Source organism: Pogona vitticeps, chromosome 2 (genome assembly GCF_051106095.1).
Source record: "Pogona vitticeps strain Pit_001003342236 chromosome 2, PviZW2.1, whole genome shotgun sequence".
In the NCBI taxonomy this organism is placed as follows: domain Eukaryota; kingdom Metazoa; phylum Chordata; class Lepidosauria; order Squamata; family Agamidae; genus Pogona; species Pogona vitticeps.
In genome coordinates, this window is record NC_135784.1 from 184,138,615 (window position 1) to 184,151,845 (window position 13,231).

Sequence of the window (13,231 nt, forward strand, 5' to 3'; positions counted from 1 at the left end):
TATCTGTTTATAAGGTAGGGGCACAAACAGATGAATGGGAGATGACAAAGGTTAAGGTTAAAATCATTTAAAAAAAGAGCAGATTAAAAATTGCATCATGCTTGCCCATATTAAAGCCCAGCCCTTTCATTGGAAGTCTTAATGTCAGACTTTCCCCCAGCATTGTCTATCCTCTGCCAGTAAGTCCGTTTTGCTATTACTCTTGTACCAACCCACAGATGTTTCCTTCTGCCATCCCCTTCCAGAGTCATGGTCTTGTTACTCCAAGCCAAAGTCTCTGGGAACAGGGTTTGCTCCCTCTCATACCCTGAACCGTTTTCTTCCTTGGCATCTCTTTTACTCATCCATTCATTTCATCAGTGATAAGTGAAAGGTCAACCTGAGTCTACCTCAGTCCTACAAGGCAATTTCTAATGGGTGACCTACAGCCTGCTGGGATTGTACTGAAGGATATTAGGCTGGCTGGGCCTTGATCTGGTCTAACAAGAACTGCCTTATGCTGTGGAACAAAAAGACATATCCAGAATTGCTTAACAGCGTTTTACATTTAAGAGATCATGACTATATTTATTTGTTGCTTTGTAAATAAACTGTGAAAATACTATTTGTTTATTATTTCAATTTGTATACTGCTGCATAGTGTACGTGCACCCTGGCCAGTTTTACATTAAACATATTAATATAACAGGTTTTATTAGATCACACAAAACTAAGGTCAACATCACCTCTGAAGTACAGCATACTTCCAGCCACCTTCCTTCCTTTTTCTATCTCTTATTTTGTAGGGGCTGCCCCCTATATTTTTCCAATATGGCCTGTCCTCCAAGTACCCTTCTATTGTCATCCTTCTGTCCTTATCCCATGTGGTCTCTCACTGAAAGGCAATTCCTCTGTCTTCCCTACCTGCTCTCCTCCACCTACCCTTTCAACACCTTATGTCTATAATACTCATATTTAGATATAAGTGAGAATGTAATTCATTTTTTAAAATTTTACAAGAATCTACAGATTTCTTCATATATAGAGAATGGAAAGAATTTGAGATAAAAAATATTCCAATGCAGGAGAAAGTGAAACAGACAGACTCACTCATCCAGGGCAAGGACTTTTGAATGCTTAGCTCTTAAAAGTCTATATATGAATTCCTTCTTTTTCTGCCATATTTGTGCCAAATTAGGATGGAGGCTTTTAATTTTTTCCAGAAGAGAATCCTCCTTTTTAATATTTGTATAGTAAGCAGGCACAATATCGTTCTTTTTCTGCTGAGAATAGTGGTACCTATTGAATTTGGCTAGTAAAAGTAGGGAAGAATTCTGCTTCACTTTGTTTTTGAAGAATATAGTCAAGTTCTCAAATCACATGTCCAGGAAAGGGCAAGTAGTATAAAAATTGAATGCAGCAGAAAGCAAAATTGACAGTTTTTTAAATGTCTTGATTTTCCTGTGTTGTCTAAACTCATCTCCAGTCTTTTCTTCCTTCATCTCTTTCCCTCTTTTTAACATTGTTGCTCTTCTTTGCCCCCATTTCTCTATAGACCTATTCAAAAATTTTATAGGCTTCTTGTAATTCTGTGTTCAAGTATCATTTTTACACATGCTTACAGAAATCAGCCGAGGCTGGGTGGGTGTTTTTAAATGAAGGGTGGTATATATATTTAAATAGGGTTTATTTTCAGCCCCCTTTGACCGACAAGGGGTAGAGTTTCTTTCTTGGTTTTCTTTACTCTCCTTCATATATGACATTTTCCTCTTCTTTTTCCTCTGCTGCCTCTCTGCTATTCATCTACTTCTCTTCCAGAAATGCTTACCTTTATTTATTTAGCTTGTATGCCGCCCACACTACCCGAAGGTCTCTTGTACCAATAATTGTTTCCCTAAAGCCCTAGCAGACTATGGGAGAACAAGATCATATTTTCTATAAGGTGTTTGGAGGGTGTTTATTTCTTTGTCCCTGTGCTCCCAGTGAAAGCTTTCCATGAAACAGAAATGTCAGCCTCATTTAAAGACAATAAGAAAAAAATAATAACTTTATGGGGTTTCCAATAATGTTAGAAATAGCAGAAATTACCCCCCAAGTTGCTTCCATATTTCTAGAAAGGTCACCCAAAGCCTTACTGTTTTTTCATCTCACAGTCCTCTGCAGTTTTGAGAGGAGTTGGTGTATTTGGATGTGGACAGATTCTTGTCATTCCCTGCCATGTTTCCAGCATGACAAATTGGTTCTTCTTCAACCTCTCTGTGAACCTTGCATGAAGTGAGAATGCCCTGCTTTTCCATTGCTTGTCACGCACAGAGGGGATGGGATTTTTTAGGTTGCACCATCTAGCTGAGGAGGTAGGCGGAAGCAAACGAGAGCATTGTGTTGTTCTGCTCATGACGGCAGTGTGGAAACCTTGGTAAGTCCTTTCCCAGATGCTGAGCTGCAGCATTTGTGAGATCCACTCCCCCCCCCCCGTGCCAGCCATGTGCACATCCACAGACTCTTGTCAGAATTATTCTCAGGGCACTTCATTGACCCTAGGAACTGTGTTCTGCCTCTTTCTTTCTCTGTGCATGGTCTGCTTTTCTGAACCATGAGCTTTTCTGTTATAGCCCCAGACTCCCTGCACAGACAGTGCCCTTTTTCTTTTAGCTGATCTTTTTATTTCCCTGCTTTTCTTGACAATTTTGGATTTTTTAAAAACTCAGCACTATGTCTGTTTTGGGGTTTTTGCAACGCACCCCCCCCCCCCAGTTCCGGTGCTCCATCAGCATCTCTCCTTGCTATCTTCCCCCAAGGGGCTTTGATTCTGTGTCACTGTTGTCCTTCATTCCTTTCCCAGAATACTTTATCTTCTGGAAATGTTTTCCTTGTCTTCTGCCCAAGAGCATCTTCACTAATGGAATTGTGAGATGAGGGGAGAGAACTGAAATATTTTCATTCATCATTTGATTATTATATTTTTGGCTGAGAAATAATGCATAGTAATGCTGGCTGTGTTCTCTTGTAGAATGAACTGCAACTAGGTTTTGTAGTCCTTCTTTACTCTCTGGTTTGGTCACAAGGAGAAATTCTGGTTAGACTTGGCAAAATGTCCAAGACTATGGGAGAACAAGATAAGTTAAAAAGCAGTGATTAGTAGAAACAAGCCAAGTTCAAATCACAATTCATGAAGCTTGATTTTCCCCCCCTTACTAACCATATTAAAAATGAACTGTGGTTTGTGATTCAAACATAGTGTTAAATAATTACCAACAGATAATAGAAGTTGAGGTTTCCAGTTTCATGGCTGTGCTAGAGAAATAGAATTCCATGAACCTGAAGCTTGCTGTAGCTCCTTCTCATAACGTTGAAACATGGTTTAGCAATATTTGCAAACAGATCTACTATGTTGCTAAAAATGTACTTTGAATTTCATTCACCTGGAAAAAGGCCTAGCTTGAAAGCTTCATGGCCTAGCTGTGCCCTACCTTCCTTTTAAAAACTGGGCCTGTTTCAGGAAGGTAGGCTGGAGATAGGCCATGAAGAATGGAGAATTCTGAGAGCTGGAATCAAAAAAATTCAAATGATACATCCATATTAGCATGTTATTTTCAGTGTGTTATTTCCAAATTCTGCTCACTTCACAGGATAGTTCAGGTCCATATCCTTGGCTGAGCTGAAGTTTCAGTCAACTAAAGCAAGGTTGAGAACATATGGCCGTTGGACTGTGGTTACCTTCAGCCTAATAACTTAGCCTTTGATTATATCAGTCGCAGCCCAATAGGACCTAGAGAGCCATGCTTTCCTTTTTTCTACATTAGTGTATGCCTGGATGGATGGATTGGATGGATGGATTGGATGGATTTGATGGATGGATGGATATAGCGCCCATAGCAATACAGACAGTACCTGTACGGCCTCTTATCACATTGGCTTTCCCCCAGTACACCACATACTGTCCTATGTATCTGTGTTCCCCTGTGAAATTCTCAATCTACACCAAGGAGATTGGGTATGGTCTAAGTGCTTACAATTTCTATGTGGATAGTAATATAACTCAAATGAAAGGAGTGGGTTTCTAGAAGTATTTCACTGGCTGAATTGTACTAGATAGTGAAGAATCCCATTTTCATGAGGAATGTGTGTTACTTATCAGAACACTTAAGAAGAATTCATGGGTTCAGGGTGACAGACCTGGTTTCAAAAGGCAGATACTGGGTGCATTTGAAACTTCATGACAGAAGAAAGCCACTTGGAGAATGATTATGAATGGGGGTGGAGTAATGATCAGGGAAAGAATTGTCTTCTTAGTTCTTTGCTCACAGTACTAGCTGTAGAAGCAACATTTCCTGCTCAAAATGAGCATCACACACATTTGCATATTACATTTAGTTTGGATGTTTCTTGAAGATGAACTATTCAGAGCTTTGCAGAAGCAAGGATATGGGAAGATCAGACTGGTGTTTCTCCATAAAATATCAAAGCAAAGTCAAAAATATATTTATAACCTTTGAGAACTATTACAGACCTTGGTTAGCTAGAAGGTATTGGGAATGAAGAATCTCTGAAATACATTCAGTAGATTATGCAGGTGAAATGCAGAATTCTGTCCTTGATTCCAGTGACTGATTTTTGTGTCAACTACTCAGTCTGCTAAGAAGTAAGCTGTAGTAAATGTTGGCTATGATATTGAAATTCAGCTGAATTCATAAGACAGATATGTTGTCTGTACTGTTCATTTTTTAAAGCATAAAACTGATTGTTAGGGTCTATGATAGAGAGTTGCAGATTCCATGAATAAGCATAGAAATACAGACAGCAACATGTTAACATATTTATAGTTTCCTGAATTCAAAAAAGCTGCTTGCTAAAGTGGAATAGACAAAGAATTAAAACAAAGTGATAACATACCTGTCAGTTTTACAGTAAGGAGAGCCAGCAGCAGAGACCGGTTGAAAGAAGAATAGGTCACCTAAACCCGTTTGGTGATTTGTTTTATGAAGTACCTCCAGTGTACAGAGCAAAATAAGGAAAGTCTTTGGTCCAAAAGTCTGCAGTCTAAGGGCTAATTTAGAGTAGTTCCATTAGAACAAAGCCCCCTTCCATTTCCAACAATGGGAATCACCCATTGGGTTTGCTGTAGTTAGGATTAACTGTTTGATGTACCCCTAAGAAATGGAGATGAGAAAATGGAGATGCTGGAGTCATAAACATAGTAGGAAAAGGAATGGTCATGAGGTGACTGTGAGACGGTGGAAGATCATTTTTGAGAAAGGATTTGAAGGAAGGGAGAAAAGTGACATCTTGCCCTTGTGTGTGTTACAAGCTGAACAGGGCTTGTTCTGTCCCTCTCTCCCCAGCCTATCTTGCTCTTCCATAGAAAGTACACACCTTTTCCTCCCTCTTAGAAAGCAGAAACAGTATCTGGTCAGATAGAAGCGAGAGTCAATTGGTAGATGATAATAGACATGTGTTGTATCACAGATACTACACACATCTAATTCATCTGAATTTTTAACACAACTACTGAAAAAATAACTTGGGTACTTGTGTTGCAATGTATGTTGTAGAGATTATCCATATAACGTGTTGGTGTTTGCGTTTTGCATGTTTAAAGCCACAATCCTACATACATTTTCTTAGAAGCAAATCTGGTTGTAGTCAGTATGGGTTACTTTTGCGTAGACATGCTTAGGGCTGCAATATTGATTTGCCGTAATTGGGTTGTGCAGTTCTTAGTGGTGGACATCTTCTGAAAGAGGCTTCTGCATGCTGAATATTTGCACATCAGGTTGCTGTATTGATTTTATGGCAGGCAGAAGACAACCATTTTACATTCTGGAGTGCTGAAAGAGTGCAGATATTTTAAATAGAATAGAGCTATAAGGGGATTTTTATTGTTGTTGTTTACTCGTTTAGTTGTGTCCGACTCTTCTTGACCCCATGGACCAGAGCACGTCAGGCCCTCCTGTCTTCCACTGCCTCCTGGATTTGGGTCAAATTCATGTTGGTAGCTTTGATGACACTGTCCAACCATCTTGTCCTCTGTCGTCCCCTTCTCCTCTTGCCTTCACACTTTCCCAATATCAGGGTCTTTTCCAGGGAGTCTTCTCTTCTCATGAGATGGCCAAAGTATTGGAGCCTCAGCTTCTGAATCTGTCCTTCCAGTGAGCACTCAGGGTTGATTTCCTGCAAAATGGATAGGTTTGTTCTCCTTGCAGTCCAGGGAATTCTCAAGTCTCCTCCAGCACCACAATTCAAAAACGTAAATTCTTTGGCGGTCGCAAAACTATGTTTAATAGGAAAAAATTGCTTGACGACAACCCGTTCCCTGCTTCGGGAACTGATTTTTCGCTTTACGATGATCAAAACAGCTGATTGTCGGGTTTCAGAAGGGCCACCTGCTGTTTCAAAATAGCTCCCCGCTGTGTTTAGGAAGGCTTTTTCACTTTACAGGCACCGGGAAATGGCCTCCCTATGGAGGATCTTCGCTGGACACTGAGGTATTTCGCCCATTTGAACACATTTCAATGCATTTCAATGGGTTTTTTACTTTTGTTTGATGACGACTTCATTCTACAGCAGTTTTGCTGGAACGGATTATCCTCATCAAGTGAGGCACCACTGTACTGTCTAGGTTTGTCATCGCTTTCCTCTCAAGAAGCAGGTGTCTTTTAATTTCATGGCTGCTGTCACCATCTGCAGTGATCATGGAGCCCAAGAAGGTAAACTCCGTCACTGCCTCCATATCTTCCCCTTCTATTTGCCAGGAGATGATGGGGCCAGTGGCCATGATCTTAGGTTTTTTTTATGTTGAGCTTGAGACCATTTTTTGTGCTCTCCGCTTTCACCCTGATTAATAAGTTCTTTAATTCCTCCTCACTTTCTGCCATCAAAGTGGTATCATCTGCATATCTGAGGTTATTGATATTTCTTCCAGCAACCTTAATTCTGGCTTGGGAATCCTCCAGTTCAGCCTTTCTCATGATGTATTCTGCATATAAGTTAAATAAGCAGGGAGACAATATACAGCCTTGTGGTACTACTTTCCCAATTTTGAACCAATCAGTTGTTCCATATCTATTTCTAACTGTTGCTTCCTGTCCCACATATAGATTTCTCAGGAGATGGATAAGGTGGTCAGGCACTCCCATTTCTTTAAGGACTTGCCATAGTTTGCTGTGGTCCACACAGTCAAAGGCTTTTGCGTAGTCAATGAAGCAGAAGTAGATGTTTTTCTGGAACTCTCTAGCTTTCTCCTTAATCCAGAGCATGTTATCAATCTGATCTCTAGTTCCAGCTTGTACTTCTGGGAGTTCTCGGTCCACATACTGCTGAAGCCTGCCTTGGAGGATTTTGAGCAAAACCTTGCTAGCGTGTGAAATGAGTGCAATTATACAGTAGTTGGAGCATTCTTTGGCACTGCCCTTCTTGGGGCTTGGGATGTAAACTGATCTTTTCCAATCATATGGCCACTTCTGAGTTTTCCAAACTTGCTGGCATGTTGAATGTAGCACCTTAACAGCATCCTCTTTTAAGATTTTCAATAGTTCAACTGGAATGCCATCACCTCCACTGGCCTTGTTGTTAGCCATGCTTTCTAAGGCCCACTTGACTTCACTCTCCAGGATGTCTGGCTCAAAGTCAGCAACCACACTATCTGGGTTGTCCAGGACATCCAGATCTTTCTGGTATAATTCCTCTGTGTATTCTTCCCACCTCGTCTTGATGTCTTCTGCTTCTGTAAGGTCCCTACCATTTTTGTCCTTTATCATGTCCATCTTTGCACGAAATGTTCCTTTGATATCTCCAATTTTCTTGAACAGAGTTCTGGTTTTTCCCTTTCGATTATTTTCCTCTATATCTTTGCACTGTTCATTTAAGAAGGCCCTCTTGTCTCTCCTTGCTATTCTTTGGAAGTCTGCATTCAATTTTCTATAACTTTCCTTATCTCCCTTGCGTTTTGTTTCCCTTCTCTTCTTTGCTGTTTGTAAGGCCTCGTTGGACAGCTACTTTGCTTTCTTGCATTTCCTTTTCTTTGGGATGGTTTTTGTTGCTGTCTTCTGTACAGTGTTACGAGCATCTATCCATAGTTCTTCAGGCACTCTGTCTACCAAATCTAGTTCCTTAAATCTGTTCTTCACTTCCACTGTGCATTCAAAAGAGATTTGGTTTAGATTGTACCTGACTAGCCCAGTGGTCTTTCTTACTTTTTTCAGTTTAAGCTTGAATTTTGCTATAAGAAGCTGATGGTCAGAGCCACAGTCAGGTCCAGGTCTTGTTTTTGCTGACTGTATAGAGCTTCTCCATCTTTGGCTGCAGAGAATATAATCAATCTGATTTCGATGGTGATGTCCATGTGTACAGTAGCCTCTTGTGTTGTTGGAAAAGAGTGTTTGTGATGAACAGCTTGTTCTCTTGACAAAACTCTATTAGCCTTTGCCCTTTTTTTTTAACTCCAAGGCCAAACTTACCTGTTGTTCTTTTTATCTCTCGACTCCCTACTTTAGCATTCCAGTCCCCTATAATGACAATATCTTTCTTTGGTGTCAGTTCTAGAAGGTGTTGTAGGTCTTCATAGAATTGGTCAGTTTCAGCCTCTTCAGCATCAGTGGTTGGTGCATAAACTTGGATTACTGTGATGTTGAAAGGTCTGCCTGGAATTCATATTGAAATCATTCTATCATTTTTGAGATTGTATCCCAGTACAGCTTTTCCTACCCTTTTTGACTATGGGGGCTACTCCATTTCTTCTACAGGATTCTTGCCCATAATAGTTCATATTATAATCGTCTGAATTGAATTTGCCTATTTCTGTCCATTTTAGTTCACTGATGCCCACGATGTCAATGTTTATTCTTGCCATCTCCTGTTTGACCACATCCAGCTTACCAAGGTTCATAGATCTTGCATTCTAGGTTCCTATGCGGTATTTTTCTTTGAAGCATTGGACTTTTCTTTCATTCCAGGCGCCTCCACAGCTGAGCGTCCTTTCGGCTTTGGCCTGTAGCAGCATTGGTGGCAACACACGTTCTTGCAGCCTACTTCTTCTTCATCTGGCTCCCTCAGAGGCATCCAGGTGCCTCTCTCCCAGGGTTTCCCAACCTTTTTCAAGTTGAGAGCCCCATTTATAATAGCCAAGTAACCCTGCTATTTTTCCTGCCAGATTTGTATAAAGAGGCATTTTTAACGGGACAAAGAAACCATGTTGAAAATAGAATATTTTAATTCTAACCTGCTATTTAATGCAACACTGTACTTGCGCCTGGACAACCACCTTCAAAATCTGAGACAGAGTATCTCTTAAAGCCACTCCCCCCCCCCCCCCAATAGTCCCTTGGCAGGCTCCATGAGGTGGAGGTAATGAGAGTGAATTGAAATTGGGTTTTACTGAGGGAGGGCAATTTTCCCTTAGAACCGTTGCTCTTTCAGTCCTCCCTTCAAGCAGGGGCTCCGCCACCTCAACCACCTCCTCAGGCAACCTCTCTAAGAGGGCACTGGCGGCCTGTGACGGAGGCGAGGAGGGGGCAAAATTGCTGCAAAATCCTCCACCATTTCTCCCCCTCTAGCCTGCTGCTGCCTCCTTGCCTCTCAACCCCTGCCGTGGCTGCCCCGGCTCACATGGGTTGTGGCTGGGTCCTGCCTCCCGCTCCTCCTCATCCCAGCCCCCTGCCACATACACAGAGACATTCAGAGAGGCCCCCCCAGAGTCAAAGAGGAGCTGCTGCTGTCACCAGAGGAGGAGAGTGTGTGGCCAGAGGCCCCCCAGGTGCCCTGCAGTAGAGAGTGAAGAGAGCTTGGCTTTGGGAGGAGGACTACAAGTGGGAGATGGGGCAGGGGACATGCAGAAAGGAGCCAAGGAGAGGGGGAGGCAAGGCGAGGTTGACGTGTCCCTCTCCGCCGAAAACCGGGGCGACCCCCCAGAAAACCCTTTGTGACCTGCTTGAGGGTCGCAACTCACAGGTCGGGAACCCGTATTCTAGAGAGAGTGAAGAAGGGTGGGATTGAGGGAAGCCCCTGTGAATGGAAGCAGAAACTCTGGGGGAAAGAGTTTCTTTTGGTTGCCAATTTTTGTCCCTTTGAGTCAGCAAACCATTGTGGTTTAATCTTTTTAAGTGACACCCTGAACTTACAGTTAGTCTTTTAAGTGCCACTATGTTTTTTATATATTATTTGCTTTTGTTTCATTTTTAACTATAATTAACTCTGTTAGTCTAATGCACGGACTAACATGGCTACCTCTTCTACAACTCAACTTAGTGTCTTTCTTTTTGAGGCTTCTGAATTTTAACTCTTTTGTCTTTGATTTCTTCCTTCAACAATCCTTCTTGGGCATTCCAAAGCCATTGAGACCTTTGTCTTTATTTTAATCATCATAAACAATTCTGTATAGCTAAATGTCCTACCCAGAATGAAGAAACCCTTTAAAGGGTGCACGTTCTACCTTTTTCTGAGTTTCTAATGTTCCACAGAGCTCAGTGAGATTTACTTTGAAATGAACAGAAGTGGGCTTGGGCTGCCTCGTCAAAGGAAGATATAGGCGGTGGCACTCCTACTGAGTTCCAACTAATCCACAGCCTGTGGCATCTTCAGGATTTCTCCCCCCCCCCCGGCATTCTGATTGGCTGCTAAAAAATCCCTTGGGATGCTGTTGAGTGAGAAATATCCCAGATGATTTGACAGATAAGGATTGTAAGAAAGAGTAGATGAACATTGGAAACACAGGGGAAAAATTGAAACTTGTCTGTGTGTCTTTGGTAGTCACTAAGCTCTTGTGTTTAAGAGACTGTCTATTGAAAATCAATGAAACAACATGAAAATGAAAAACACACTCTTGTGTTTTCCCTCTGATGGTAACACAAAAATCACATCCCAAGTAATAATTAGAGTTGAGTTGTTGTTTTCTTTCCCCCCCAACAGCACTGGAAGAGATATTGGTGGCTAGGAGAAAAATCTAATTGCCTCTGGACCAGTGCTATGAGTTAGCAAAGACACTGACATTTGCAGGTAGGTAAAATAATTATTTGGATTTCAGCTCTTTTGCCAACAATGAGGGGTCTTGTATTGGGTAATAGGTGATGCTGTAGTTAAAATACTGGGTTGTGGTAGAGACATAAAATTTCTGGAAATGTTGAAGCCATATAAAATGGCTTTCGGGAAAAATGGGGAAAAACTATATTCCCCCCAATTTTTCTGCGTTTTTTTTTTCCAAAGCCATTTTATATGGCTTCAAAATTTCCAGAAGTTTTTCATCTCTAGGTGGTGGTAGTGAGGAACAGAATTGTCCACACTGAACATGTCTCTGGAAGGCAACAGAGGGGGCTGTTTCTGCACATAACCTCTAATGGTATATCACATAAAGGAAATTGCCTGGTGTTAAAGAGAATCAGATGAAAGAGATGGAAAGAAAAGAAATGTCTCACTCTGATGTTCAAGTGCAGGGCAACTCTTTGAGTTCAATGTCATACATAATTAGCAGCTACTTCATAAAATTTTCCTTGCAATAGTGTGCAGGTGAATGCATGTATATCCATGATGCAGTTTTACTGGGTAAACCATTGTGAAACTAGCTTGCCAGTTCACATGCTAAAATATAAGTGAACAGTGTGTGCTTTCAGCAAAGAGCATTCGAAAATGCCAAATGCTTGGTGAAGCAACCACAGAGTGGGATGATAGGAGAGTTCAGCTGTTGCGAGAATAATTCTGATAGATTTAAGCTTCCCTTTAACTTGTTCTTCTGGGCATCATAATAATAAGCATAAACTAAATAACCTGCTTAGTGCAAGATTTCTGTATTCCCAGCTTCAAAGACAAATGTAATTAATCTAGTTCACTGTGATACTATTCAAATTTTGGAAAAGATCTATGAAGCTACAGGTTGGTCCGACAAGCACTTGTTCTGGGTAAATGGGAGGGGGATCTGAAAGCTAAAATTTTCAAACATGTAGAAGTCTAGCTTTTGCCATATGAAGAGTAGTATGACTTTTGCAAAGTCTTTTAGAATTCTCAGAAAATGCAGAGAAAAGTATGAATGGATGATGAAGAAAACATTGGCTAGAATCTAAAGACATATGCAGTTCATTTGGTGTGCTCACGCTATTTTTCCTCCAACTCCCCATATTTAAAATAATGAGGAGTTCTTTTGGTGATTTGGTATGGGGAATTAGTTAAAGGAAGGGAAAGCATAAGAAGTCCTGTGTAAAAGTCTTCACTCTCTTAAATTAGCTTTTTCAAACGTTACCATTTGAACAGACAAAAATATTTTAGCATTTCTTTACTAAAGGGTATCAGTGAACTACTGAGAATGGGGCTAAGGCAGGCTTGTCCAACCTGCGGCCTGTGGGCCGCATGCGGCCCAGGTTGGCTCGTAATGCAGCCCAGTGCAATTTTTTATTTTTAAAGAAATTCCAAAGTTTCAAGTTACACTGCCGGTGCTTGCGGCTGGAATGCGGCCGGGGCACAGCACAATGGTGTGGGGGGGGGGGGGGAGAGGGAAGGAAGGAGCAGGAGGGGAGGGGAGAGGGGGGCTGGGTGACTACATCGTGCCATCCCCGTCAATAGGTGGACCTCCTCCTGGCCCCATAAAGCCACCGGAGTCGAAGCTGGCAGCCTCTGCTGTCTGAGATCGCAGCTGCCGGTAAGCGTGCTTGGAGCGGGGCTGCGGAAGACGGCTAGGGCTGCCCCCCATGCGGCCCAAACCAAATTTATGTGCGGCCCAAACCAAATTTTCATCTTCTGATGTGGCCCAGGGAAGGTGAAAGGTTGGACACCCCTGGGCTAAGGCTTTGGTCCTACCCCTGAGATTCCCCGGTCCAGTTTTGCATCTCCATCTGTTTTTCTGATGTTTCTGCTTGGGTGCTTTAACAGTAAAATTTATTATGTCTCAACCAAACTTTACCATTTTTTTTTCCTGCCAAGCCCTCATCTCATAATTCACTGATTGACAGAGTTACAGGGAGAAATGAAGAAGCATTCATGTAGGTTTAATGCAGTACAGGATGCAGTTCCAAGTCATATTATCTGCCATTTTCTAGAGCTGTATCTCATGAATGGTTCCTGGAAATTAAGTTGTTGGTGCATTATGGGCCAACCTGCAAGTAGGAGAAGAGAATCTCAGAAGGAGGTGTCATTGGTTCCTGTACTTGATTCAGACTCCAAAGACAGGGCTGGTGGGCAGGAGGAAAGGGAGACTAGCTGGTTTGAGGCTGGAAAAGGTGCACTCATATTCCGTTGAGCTCAGCATTTCAGGGAAACAGATTGGCTACCAAGC

General features: G+C 41.8%; 1 protein-coding gene across 10 annotated transcripts in view; it reads left to right on the forward strand.

The window, feature by feature from the left end:
* Nucleotides 1-13,231, forward strand: part of SMARCA4 (SWI/SNF related BAF chromatin remodeling complex subunit ATPase 4) — a 90,548-nt gene that overhangs the window by 759 nt on the left and 76,558 nt on the right. For all 10 annotated transcript variants that reach the window (XM_020791678.3, XM_020791680.3, XM_020791682.3 and 7 more), the window contains exon 2: nucleotides 10,882-10,968. The gene's annotated coding sequence lies outside the window, so the exon portion shown is untranslated. The remainder of the gene's footprint in view (nucleotides 1-10,881; nucleotides 10,969-13,231) is intronic.